The sequence below is a fragment of the Hyperolius riggenbachi genome, chromosome 2, assembly GCF_040937935.1.
Source record: "Hyperolius riggenbachi isolate aHypRig1 chromosome 2, aHypRig1.pri, whole genome shotgun sequence".
Taxonomy (NCBI): Eukaryota; Metazoa; Chordata; class Amphibia; order Anura; family Hyperoliidae; genus Hyperolius; species Hyperolius riggenbachi.
This window is the reverse complement of record NC_090647.1, coordinates 330,488,529-330,502,107: the sequence shown is the minus strand read 5'-3', so window position 1 is coordinate 330,502,107 and position 13,579 is coordinate 330,488,529. Positions and strand designations below refer to the sequence as shown.

General features: G+C 41.8%; 1 protein-coding gene across 6 annotated transcripts in view; it reads left to right on the top strand.

Annotated features, from left to right (window-relative positions):
• Window positions 1–13,579, top strand: part of CUEDC1 (CUE domain containing 1) — a 228,980-nt gene that overhangs the window by 37,109 nt on the left and 178,292 nt on the right. Inside the window, exon 1 of one of the 6 annotated variants that reach the window (XM_068269336.1) lies at window positions 9,376–9,447. The exons of the other annotated variants lie outside the window; for them this stretch is intronic. The gene's annotated coding sequence lies outside the window, so the exon portion shown is untranslated. Of the gene's footprint in view, window positions 1–9,375; window positions 9,448–13,579 lie in introns of those variants that run through there. 6 annotated transcript variants of the gene reach the window in all.

Genomic DNA, 13,579 nt, shown 5'->3' with positions numbered 1-13,579 from the left:
TACGGTAGTATGACTGACTCTTCAGAGGGCAGATTCGTTATAGCAGCAATCAGATGACCAGAACAGACACAAGACTGAACGATAAAATGGTTAGTTTTATTCTAAAACTACATACACACAGCTTAATGTAGCCCACAGATAGATATACCTGTCCAGCAGAACAGATTGGTTTGATAGAAAGAGAATAGCGATGAAAAGAAACGGAATGTCTTAATATACAGTTCAAATGCCGTTATTGGTAGTCCATGTGGCAATCGCAAGTCTTAGGAGGAAGTACAAAATGGCGGTTTTTGGCCCGTGTCCTGGCAGGCTGGTCGATTAAAGGTGTCAGCAGTTGGCTGATGGTGTAATGGTTAAGGGCTCTGCCTCTGACACAGGAGACCAGGGTTCGAATCTCGGCTCTGCCTGTTCAGTAAGCCAGCACTAATTCAGTAGGAGACCTTTGGCAAGTCGCCCTTACACTGCTACTGCCAATAGAGCGCGCCCTAGTGGCTGCTGCTCTTCTCTGGCGCTTTGAGTCCGCAAGGAGAAAAGCGCAATATAAATGTTATTTGTCTTGTGAAGGACGCTGGACCTTTGTGTCATGTTAGTTTTGTTCCTCACTGTAGGTGGGGGGAGTTATGACACGTACAAGTCCAGCGTTGTGCAATTAGAATAAGGCAGTGCCCCCTTAGGCAGGGAGAGATTTTGGGCCAATTCATGTTTTGCCCGCTCTCTGCGTGCCCGTAGGTCGCATCAAAAACCAGAATGGATATTCATAATCAGCGTAATTTTAGGAAACATTTGGTACTAAACACGAGGACCAGATATGACCCATAACACATTTTTCTACTTCTCCTCTTTGTAGCCTGGGTTTGGAAGCACCTAGCTTGTCCAAACTCTCTCAGCACCTGCACCAAGTTGAACCTCAGAACTGGTGCACCTTTCAGTGGCCTAGGAACTTTCTATGCCATGAATTATGAGGAAAATGTGGAGAACATATGAATATGGGGCATTCAAGGGTCACATGGGGGTCAGCTGTTGCAAGGCCTTAGTCAGCTGGGAGATGGATTCTTTTGATCTCTCAGGACATGGGGCCAGGTGACAAACCCTGCTGAGATCGGTGCCTACAGGTTTCCAGAAAGAGGCTTTTTATTGAATTTTGTCAGGCTTATCTATGATGAATGAGGCTATAAACATCTCAGGGGGTCCCAGGAAACCCGCGTGTCACACTGAGGTGAGAGAAGCTAGGTAATTAGGAACAGCGTTTGCTGCCAGAGCCAGGAAGCAGAGAGGAAAAAAACAGTGGATTTAAAGCAAAGAAACTTGCGTTTATCGCTCACATGACGCCTAAGCGGTTTTCTCGGGAACCGCAGAGCGTCACACTCTTGATGAACTTTAGAAGTCCAGGCCACAATGCAAGTAATAGGGATGCCACATGTTCATGCCTCTGTGTAAAGTAGGTGCATGGCAGGACTAGTTTGTTTCAGGCATTGCGTGTTCTTCATCAGGTAAACAAACAAGCAATAGCGCTTTTAGACAGCTAGAAACAAGCATAAAATAAAATCACAATTGTCACTAAAGGCTCTTTTACACTGCAAAACGCTATGCAATTGCGATTATGCAATGTGTTTTTTTTTTGAAGGGGGGGAGGGGTGTTTGGGCAGCGAGAATCGCAGGCAAAATGCTACATGCATGACTTTTCTGATTGCCCAAAATCGCAGTACAATCGCAACATGTTAGTTTCAAATAGTGCCTGCGATTTCTATTTTAGCCAGTTGAGGACCACAGGTTTATACCCCCCTAGTGACCAGGTGATTTTTAACAATTCAGCACACTGCAGCTTTAACAGTATATTGCTCAGCCATACAACTTGCCACCCAAATAAATCTTACCTCTGTTTTTTGTCACTAGGAGAGCTTTCTTTTGGTGGTCTCCGATCGCTGCTGCGATCGTTAGGTTTTTTTTTTTAATTTAAAAAAGAGCCTTTTTTAATTGCTGTAGATCCCCCTCCCCCCCCCCCCCTTAAATTGGCCCTGGACGGCAATCCATCCACTTTCTCTCCTCTCATAGGCATTGGCCTATGAGAGAGATTTGAATGTGAGCTGCTCAGGGGGACAGCTAAGTGTCCCCTGTACATCGCTGCGATGAGTTTTTTTTTTTTTTTAATTCGTTAACAGCCTGCCAGCTGCGATAGCAGGCTGGCAAACTGATCACGGAGCTCCACTCTGTGTCTCTGTAAGGATCAATTGCGCATGCACGCGCATTCCCTGCTAAATCCCGCCTCCAGGACCTGATGCTGATCAGTGTTAGGCGGTCCTGGGGCTGCCACCCTCCCGTCAATCAGCGTTAGGCGGTCGGTAGGGGGTTAAATTCTGTGTTCTTGTGTATTGCAAATCACATGAAATGGCTTATATTCAGAATAAATGGTGCAGAGTGTACAGGGAGGCGCTCACTGATCCTGCTGCTGCGCTCCTCTCCTCCCCATCTTGGATCATCTGGCCGATGTACGCGCTGGTCATCTAAGGGTACCATTCTTCACACATCAGGCCCCCAGCCGCCACTCTCTTTCCCACAGTTTCCATCTGCAGGCTGCAGCGACCGCACATCCTTCACATGCGCTACCGCTGTCCTTCATCTGCACTTCCTGATTACTGTTCTCCTGTGTGGCCTGACGGTGCAGGGGTCACGCGTGATGCGCGGCGTAGGCGCACTGTCAGGTCTGGTGTAGCTGTGCAGCGTATCTTAGATAGAGACAGTTTTTTTTGGGGGGGGGGGGGGGGGGGTGGAGCAACATAAGACTTCCCTGACTATAGACACACCAGGTTTAGTTTTTTTCCCCCTGATTTTTGCCCTCCACACCGAGATGCATCGTATATTTCGAAAAATAAGGTACCTCATTGATCTGAAACACCATGATACCACCTTATCAGATCTTACATTTTTTACCAGTGGCAATTAATTTTAGAGTGTTTGGAAGGCATATGTTATTGTGATTGCCTGTTGTATACAAACTGAGTGGTATATTTTTATTTAGGGAATGATTGTTCGGTCACCTTGGTTGAATCTGCTTATAAAGAGAATAGTAGAATCTTCGATTGTGTATTTGGGTTGAAAATTGTGTAATTTGACAGATCTCGTAAAGTGATATGCTTTACTGTTGGCAGTTGCTAACAGCAGTTTAAAATAATGTATCTAAGCAGAACTCCAGTAAAAAGGCTTTTCATTGTAAAATGGAGCTTTTATATATGTAAAGAACAGTTATATCCCTGGGAACAGTATGGAGCAGAATAAAGTGCTGGAACTGCTTTACAGCTCCCACCTTTAAAATGTATTTTCAATAAATACATTTTTCCTTTCTACCCACACTGGCATCATAATAGCATGAACAGGGTTTTTATGTTTTTGTTTTTTTCTTTAATGAAAGCTGCGACTGTCCTACTCCCTTCAGTACTCTGGCAGTCTTGATGTCTATGCTATATGCCCACCCACCTGAAACTATTTGCTGGGAGTAAATTCCCTTTGGAAAAGTAAAGTCATGTGACCAAGGATCCATTCACAAACGTTTGCAGCTGCAAGGAGACTGAGTGTTCCCTGACTACTGAGTAGCTTAGTGCACAGATAAGCTTTCCCGCCATTTCCCTAGGGCAGGGATATCAAACCGGTCCTTCGAGGGCCGAGGGCCTCACACATTTTTGACACAGCTCAAATTAATTGATGTGTCTGAATAAGGAAAGGTGTGGTCCATCAGGTAGAACACATTCCTTTCTTTCTCTGTCCATCATGAACACTGGCATGGATTTGGAACTCCAGGCCTGGAGTTCGACACCTGTGCCCTAGCGTGAAGAGTTTGAACAGCTTTCTCTCAACACTCATCTCAAAAGGAAATAGAAATATAAACAGTACCCTACTTGCAAACAAGAGTTACGACATTTCATACATACAAAGTAGTCCTTATGTACACACCTTTGCAATGTCTGAGGGGAGGGATCACACTTCTGTCTACGGGAATCACAAATGATTCCTCGCAAGCAATTTTCCACACAAAAAAATAAGTATATATTCATACAGGGTGGGCCATTTTTATGGATCCACCTTAATAAAATGGGAATGGTTGGTGATATTAAATTCCTGTTTGTGGCACATTAGTATATGTGAGGGGGAAAACTTTTCAAGATGGGTGGTGACCATGGCGGCCATTTTGAAGTCTGCCATTTTAAATCCAACTTTTGTTTTTTCGATAGGAAAAGAGTCATGTGACACATCAAACTTATTGGGAATTTCACAAGAAAAACATTGCTGTGCTTGATTTTAACATAACTTTATTCTTAAGTTGTTTACAAGTTTCTGACCACTTATAAATTGTGTTCAATGTGCTGCCCATTGTGTTGGATTGTCAATGCAACCCTCTTCTCCCACTCTTCACACACTGATAGCAACACTGCAGGAGAAATGCTAGCACAGGCTTCCAGTATCCATAGTTTCAGGTGCTGCACATCTCATATCTTCACAGCATATACAATTGCCTTCAGATGACCCCAAAGATAAAAGTCTAAGGGGGTCAGATCGGGGGACCTTGGGGGCCATTCAACTGGCCCACAACGACCAATCCACTTTCCAGGAAACTGTTCATCTAGGAATGCTCGGACCTGACACCCATAATGTGGTGGTGCACCATCTTGCCTGGAAAAACTCAGGCAACGTACCAGCTTCAGTGCATAAAGAGGGAAACACATCATCATGTAGCAATTTTGCATATCCAGTGACCTTGAGGTTTCCATTGATGAAGAATGGCCCCACTATCTTTGTACCCCATATACCACACCATGCCGTCAATTTTTTTGTTCCAACAGTCTTGGAGGGATCTATCCAATGTGTCAGACCAATAGCGGTGGTTTTGTTCGTTATCTTCACCATTCACATAAAAGTTTGCCTCATCACTGAACAAAATCTTCTGCGTAAACTGAGGGTCCTGTTCCAATTTTTGTTTTGCCCATTCTGCAAATTCAGTGCGCCGATCTGGGTCATCCTCGTTGAAATGCTGCAGTAGCTGGAGTTTGTAAGGGTGCCATTTGTGAGTAGCTAATATCCGCCGAAGGGATGTTCGACTAATGCCACTCTCCAGTGACATGCGGCGAGTGCTACGTGGTGGGCTCTTGCTGAATGAAGCTAGGACAGCCGCTGACGTTTTTTCATTAGTGACAGATTTCATGGGTCCACATTTTGGCAAATCCAACACTGAACCAGTTTCACGAAACTTAGCAAGCAGTTTGCGAACTGTAGCATGGAAGATGGGTGGTCTCGTAGGGTCTTGCATTGAAATCTGCTGCAATGATATGGTTACTGCATTCACCAGACATCAACACAATTTCTATCCGCTCCTCACGTGTTAACCTAGGCGACATGTCAATGACTGTAAACAAAGAGAAACTTGTAAATAACTCATGAAAGAATAAAGTTACGTTAAAACCAAGCACACCAATAAGTTTGATGTGTCACATGACCCTTTACATATTGAAAAAAGTTGGATTCAAAATGGCCAAATTCAAAATGGCCGCCATGGTCACCACCCATCTTGAAAAGTTTTTCCCCTCACTTATACTAATGTGCCACAAACAGGAAGTTAATATCACCAGCCATAACCATTTTATTAAGGTGTATCCATATAATTGGCCCACCCTGTATATTAATATGCGTTTATCTGTGATTGAACGCTGGCATTTTTTTACAGTAGCCATTTATTTTCAATGAGAAATTACTTGCATGGTGGGAAATGGTAGTGCAGGTTGTATCTTTGCGTACATTTGTTCTGGCTGGCTGTAATTTGGGCGCAGGAAAGAGGTAATCTAGGGAACAAATGTAGAACTCTACTGATTACCCAATTTTTTTTCTTTGGGCCACGTAATTTGAGGTCCGCCTATTGCTGCCACCCGAATTACAGTGATTTTGTAGCAATTCGGCCTGCGCCGCTATAATTAACATTATGTTCTATGGCAGCGTCCAAATGAGGCACAACACGGTTCTGAACAGCTTTCTCTCAACACTTATCTCAAAAGGAAATAGAAATACAGGCAGTCCCCTACTTAAAGAGACTCCGTAACAAAAATTGCATCCTGTTTTTTATCATCCTACAAGTTCCAAAAGCTATTCTAATGTGTTCTGGCTAACTGCAGCACTTTATACTATCACTGTCTCTGTAATAAATCAACTTATCTCTCTCTTGTCAGACTTGTCAGCCTGTGTCTGGAAGGCTGCCAAGTTCTTCAGTGTTGTGGTTCTGCTATGAACTCACCTTTCCAGGCCCCTCTCTGCACACTGCCTGTGTGTTATTTAGATTAGAGCAGCTTCTCTCTTCTCGCTTATCTTTTACAAGCTGGATAAATCGTCCTCTGAGCTGGCTGGGCTTTCACATACTGAGGAATTACAAACAAAGGCAAAGCTGTTTGCAGGAAGAAAAGAGCAGCCTGAAACTTCAGTGCATGGGGGAAAGAAACACACAAATGATCTCTTGAGATTCAAAAGGAAGGGTGTATACAGCCTGCTTGTGTATGGATGTATTTTCTATGTGTGGACATACTGTACATCAACCTACTTCCTGTTTTGGTGGCCATTTTGTTTGTTTACAAACAAACTTTTTAAAACTGTTTTTAACCACTTTTAATGCGGCGAGGAGCGGCGAAATTGTGACAGAGGGTAATAGGAGATGTCCCCTAACGCACTGGTATGTTTACTTTTGAGCGATTTTAACAATACAGATTCTCCAACACGAGTTACAACATTTAATACAGACAAAGTAGTCCTTATGTACAAAACATACAGTAATGTTTTTATTATTTCATATATTTTTGTTATTACATGTATTGTATAAACTCTTGTAAGTAGTTAAAACCGTTAAAGAGGAACTGTAGTGAAAATAATTTTATGAATTTTAGAAGGTTTTTTTTTTTTACAATATTCAATTTTTAAATTATGTATTCATTGTTTGAATCGCAATCCACTATGAAACGCAAACTCACTGCGATGAAATTGCGTTTCAAGCTAATTTCCGCTAATGTGATTGAGCAAGTATAAGGAGCTCAATCACATCCAAAATGTGGCAGGACGACAGTTGCGCTTGGGACAAAATCGCAACTCAATCAGATCGCACTAATTGCCACTGCCATTTCCATTAGTTTTACTGTACAATGCATTTTGCGAATGCAATCAGATCGCAAGGAACGGTAGTGGAAAAGGGCTCTAAGATTGTCAGACATTACCATCAAGATTGTATGTTGTATGGCCAGCACATTTTAGCCTTCATTTTGGATGCTTTTTTTTTTTTTGTGTCTGGAGTTGAGCTAAATAAATTAAGTAAAAATGAATTTGAATGTAAATTGTTAGTTTTGCGTTATTACCCTGTGGTGCTCTTTGCCAGGCATTATGTAGAGATTAATAAATAGCATCTGACAGTGTTTTGTGTTTACCAGCCAAATCTTATTGTTTGCCTGTTTCCTGAATGGAGCATTGAACTTGCTGGCTTTTCACAAACCACAAAGCACATTGTATCGCCTTGCTCTGGGCTTTGGGAATTGTAATAATTATGTATTCACTCTGCAATTGTGGCGTTTGTGTCACTGGGGCATTTTGGCTGCTCGTTAATGTATTCACTATGGTTTTATGGCACTTTATTAATTTTATCACTGGAGGTTACCCTGAGACTTTTTTTTTCCTCTTACACTGAGATGTATTTGCTGCAGCGTATGGCACCATGTTAGCCTGATGTGTCCCTATGAGAGTGAACCCACTACAGCATTACAATTTGAATTGAATTGGAATTGCGCTGCATGCAGCATTTTCTGAGTGATTGCACTTGAAGGAATGTTGCAAAATCGCACATCCCTTCAAAATAACTTGGAAATACACTTAAAGAGGAACTCCAGTGAAAATAATGTAATAAAGTGCTTTATTTTTACAATGATTATGTATTCATGATTTAGTCAGTGTTTGCCCATTGTAAAATCTTTCCTCTCCCTGATTTATATTCTGACATTTACCACATGGTGACATGTTTACTGCTGGAAGGTGATGTCAGTGGAAGGAGATGCTGCTTGCTTTTTTGGCAGTTGGAGCTGTTATTTCTCACAATGCAATGAGGTTCACAGACAGGAAACTGTCAGGACCATGGTCCTGACATCACACCGTGGGAGGGGTTTCACCACCATATCAGCCATATAGCGCCCCCCTGATGATCCGTTTGAGAAAAGGCAAATATTTCTCACGTAAAAGGGGGTATCAGCTACTGATTGGGATGAAGTTCAATTCTTAGTCACGGTTTTTCTTTAAATACACAATTTGTAGTGTCAACTAGCAGATTTTCATAGTGTTTTTTTTTTTTTCTTTTTTTTTTTAAGGAATATGCGTTTTTGAATTGAAAATGCTCCTGTGGGAACACCCTCATAGATGACACTAGATTAGCGATTTTGCCGATCGGCAAGCACAGCGCAATCGCCCCCAGCGTAAACCGCCCTTAATGTAATGAAATGGGCTATTTCACAGTGGAGTGTTTTTTTTTTTTTTTTTTTTTTTAAATCACAAAAGTGATGCATGTAGCATTTTTGCAGTGTTTGCAATTCTGTAAAACGTATAGAAAAGTGAGTGAGAATCAATTTAACCTTTTGCCTTCTTTTTTTCTTTTCAATGTGAGCTGTGGCACAATGTTGTTTTAAGCCTCCTCAGTGTTTCCCTCCCCCAGCAGGCTATAATGCAGAGTGTGTGCAGGGAGCACTTTTTTAATATTTATGGTACCTGTTCCTAACTTTGGCTCAGCTCTCCTCTTACTCCACCGAGCAGGCGCTGTAATGCTGACATCCTCTTCTGGGTCCCAATATCATCCATATGACATGATCGGGACCCAGAGGATGATGTCAGCATTTCAGCGCTGCTCAGTGGTGAAAGAGGGGTGTTGGAAGAAACTCGGGTGGGGCTGCTAAAAAAAAAAAGTTTGCCAAAAATCGTTCCACAGTTGCTAATCGCAAAGCACTTTTTGGTGTAAATCTGCTCTAAGGACAGATCTCAACAGGAAAGATAATCATTTTAAACCCAATCAATGTTTTATTTTATTTTTTTTATAAAAAAAATAACTTTTAATTGTTTTACAGCTTTCACTTGCCTTGTTTGAGTAAGCAGAGAATACTGAACACTACAGCGAAAAAAGTACACAGTTAAAATCTCAGTACACAGTTAAAACAAGTTTTGGACTAGCCCATCTCCTCATGGAGTATTCTCAGGGTTTACTTTGTTTTCAAAATCTTTTCCTGAACAGCAGTTGCTAAGTAGCTGCCAAAATAGTGTGCAAGGGAGTAGAGCGGCTGCCTGGTATCTTACTATTTTGGCAGTTAGACTTGGCAACTGCTGTACTGGAAATAGTTTTGAAAACAAAGAAAATCCTGAGAATCCTCCATGAAGAGAGGGACCTGTCGGTTCTGTCAGGTTTTAACTGCTTACTTTTTTTTGCTATAGTAGTCATTTAAACAGATTCATTGTTTGCATGAATTTCCCGTTGCCATAAGGAACTACATGACTGTTAATATACAGATGGAGAACCTTGTGACTTAGGTGTTACTTTGTTCTGTCTCTAATAGCCTGTTACATGCTGAGGCTGGAGGAGGAAAGTGGCTGTTTTCAGTGACCTGCTAGGGAGAGGTAATGAGTTAATGCGGCTATTGAGAACTTTGTCTCTCTCTGTTTCCAGGCAACGGTAGAATTTGTCAGCTGTGCAGGTCAGAAATCTGTTGGATCATTGATCTCTGCTTACTTCACCATGCATGGGAGAATGACAAGTTCTCTTAGCTCCTCTATCCATGCCTCTACCTGAGGTGGTATCCACTATTGATCCCCATAAAATGTTTCTCATGCAACACCCCCTAGCCTGCAATACATTATTTTTAGCCAGTTGCTTTGTTCTACCACCACACACCCCTTTTTGTTATATGAACTTATTTTTTCTGTCTTCTAAACTGTCTAGACTTCCACAGCATTGCCATGCCAACCATTGGTTTTGAGCCAATCTAGAACTAATTATCACTCACCTATCTTCAGCATACCTATTGCATTATTTATATTACAATCTCTCTGGACGTCGCACTTGCCTTCCCGCTGCGTGCTACATCCGATCAGCGCAGTGGCCAATCAGTGGCAGGGGGCAGTAGGTTGTGTGTGGAGTGGATGGACACCACGCTACAACCAATCAGAGTAGGGTAGGAGGGGGCGTGTGCATGATGGAAGGACATACGGATACTCAGCTGCCGACTTGGACATTTTTTTTGTCAGGCTACAGCTAAGATGGGGCTTTCTTAGTACAAACAATGTTTTCCAAAAATAAAACAGAATACAGGGAAATTTAATAATTATTCACAAGTTTTAACCTAATATGAGGGCACACTTTGCTACCTTTAGGGGGAACACCTGGCTGTCTATACTAGGGGGTAGCTATTAAGGTTGAAGATCTGACTATCTATTGGGGGGGGGGGGGGGGGGTAATAAAGAAGCTTTACTGGCTATCTATACATGGGTGGGGGTAATCTAGGAGAACATCTGGCTGTACTTTTATGACAAAGTGACACATCTGGCTATAAAGGAGGGGGGGGGGGGGTGATGAAGTGGTACATCTGCCTTTCTATAGGGGGGCTAATAAAGGGGTACATCTGACTATTTATAAGCGGGGAGTTAATAAAGGGGCTAATCTATGTGGGGATGGGTACACTAATAAAGGGGCACTTCTGGCTATTTATAAGCAGGGAGTTAATAAAGGGGCTAATATGACTATCTGTATGGGGATGGGGGCACTAATAAAGGGGCACATCTGGCTATCTATACTGGGGGAGCTAATACTGGGGCACATCTGGCTATGCATAATTGGGGGATTATACTGGGGCACATCTGGCTATCACTGTGGGATTGAGTGGTAATAAAGGGGCACATAATGGCTATAAATATGAGGTGTGTGTGTGTTAGGGGGGGGAAATAATACACACACACTCTCTCTCTCTCTCTCTCTCTCTCTCTCTCTCTCTCTCTTTATATATATATATATATATATATATATATATATATATATATATATATATATATATATATATATATATATGTGTATATATATATATATATATATATATATATATATATATATATATATATATATATATGTGTGTATATATATATATATATATATATATATATATATATATATATGTGTATATATATATATATATATATATCTCTTAGGAGGCAAACATGTGGAGTAGAAAATCAAGTTTTCTGTCCAGTTAACCAGCATTTGTTAATTTTTCGGTGATTTGCCAGTACCAACTTTCCTTTCCTGTGGGAAATATTTTTTTTGTTTGTTTTTTTTGCTTATTACTACTTACCAATTATAGAGAACATATAAGTACTCTTCTGTATGTTTTTTTGTTTTAGGGGTGGAGGAACATATTTTGGCAGCTGTGCTATTTAGCTGACTGGCTGAAGTACAGTTGATCAATAACAACACTTAGGAGATGGAAGATTAGTGTAGCAGGGGTGATGATGCAAGAGGCCAGAGCAATGTAGCAACGTTTTTGATTGTAGTGTCTGGTTACCCTCTGAGATCCTTGTTAGTTACCCTGAGTGAAGGCCTCTTTGTTTACATTGCGCACTGTGCATTTGCCAGCAAACTTACTTATGGATTTTGGCAGTTCCTTTTTGTTTTTTTTATCCCCCTAGTTTTTTCTGTGTCAAAATGTATGCCTTATGCCAGTGACCTTTTCTTTTTGTTATTAAAACAGTGCTTGCTATTCCTATGATTTTGGAGGCTGACCAAGATGTTTTAGCAGTTACCAAACAGCTTCATTTAAAGTGTCTGCATATTTACATAACACAGCACCATTTTTTCTCTTGTATTGTTTGCAGGAGCTATTGATTTATGCAGGTAACAAGTGATTCTTTCATTGAACAGTCACAATCTATTATTCTGTCGATGTGACCATAATAGCCATTGCACTGTGTCTGTGTTTGAACACAAGGCTTAATAACCCACACACAAATTCTGCAGCAGAAAAACAGAAGTGCATGATGTAAAGGGATGGTGATTTCTGTGATGATCTGCTGTGTATGTGGTTGAGCAATAAACAGATATGTATATTTGATGATGGAAGTGCATACTCCTGATAACTAGAACAACCCCTACTACCCATGCAGAGAGAAGACTTTATGGCCCATACTCACGGGCTACAATTGTCTCCCGTGAGTATGAGGCGCAACACGGGCGCGCACCCCGAACCGTCGCTGCTGTCGCCAGGCTATCAATCGCCCGGCGACAGTTGCCGCCGCAACTGTCGCTAGTCCGCGTGAGTATGCGGACTAGCGACAGCAACCTCTGTCCAGAACACGGAGCTTCCGGCGGCGGGGGAGGAACATCGGCGACAGCTTCCATCGCACAGCTGATCCCTCTTCCGCGTGTGTACGCAGAGGGACCTGGCGACGAGCTGTCGCCGGCCTGTCGCGCACACGCTCCCGTGTGCTAGCGACAGGCCACAAATGTAGCCCGTGAGTATGGGCCTGTTTCCACTTGTGCGAATCTGCATGCGTTTTCCGCATGCATATTCGCATAACCAATACAAGTGGATGGGCCTGTTTCCACTTGTCAGAAATCCTGTGCGGTTTTCTGTGCAGGAAAAATCTGCACGGCAGAGCCCTCAGAATTCGCATACAATGTATTTAATAGGAAATTCGCATTCGTTTTCGTATGCAAATTTTACCGCGAATTCGTGGGCGTTTTTGCATAAAATCAATGTAAAAGCACACAGGCACCGACATGCCTAAATTTGCATACTTACTAACCTATGCAAAAAACGACCCGCGAATTTGCGGTAAAATTCGCATCTGCATGCAAATTCATTTTGCGTTTTCCGCGACTAATTCGCACCGCACAAGTGGAAACGGGCCCTTACTTGTGTTTTACTTACCAGCTATAATGTGACTAGTGAAGTTTAGAAACTGCACCACTTGCTCAAATTCTCTTTGCAGTGTACCCACTGACTTGGAGCTAGCATGGCCAGCTGCTGGAGGTTTTTCTAGAGGTATGCAAGTCCATTAATAACAGTTTAAAGGATACCTGAGGTGACATGTGACATGATGAGATAGACATGTGTATGTATAGTGCCTAGCACACAAATCACTATGCTGTGTTCCTTTTTTTCTGCCTGAAAGAGTTAAACATCAGGTATGTAAGTGTATGTGTATGTAAGTGGCAGTTGCTGTCTGAGTCAGGACTGGGTCCGACTATAGTGTGCCCCTCACTGATAAGAAATAACAACTATAAAACACTTTCCTAGCAGAAAATGGCTTCTGAGAGCAGGAAAGAGATAAAAATGGTCAATAGTTCATAGATTTTAGCTCTGGCATACTTCAAAGAATTTGTCATTGAGCAAAAACAATAAAACAGTAAAAACTTAAGTAGATTTAAATATATAAAATTAAACAGTGGAATATCTTAAAAAGTCATTTTTCGGAGGAGGATATATAAAATTGTTTAGTTAATTAGTTTATTTTCACCTTGGGTGTCCTTTAAATGAAGACAACATAA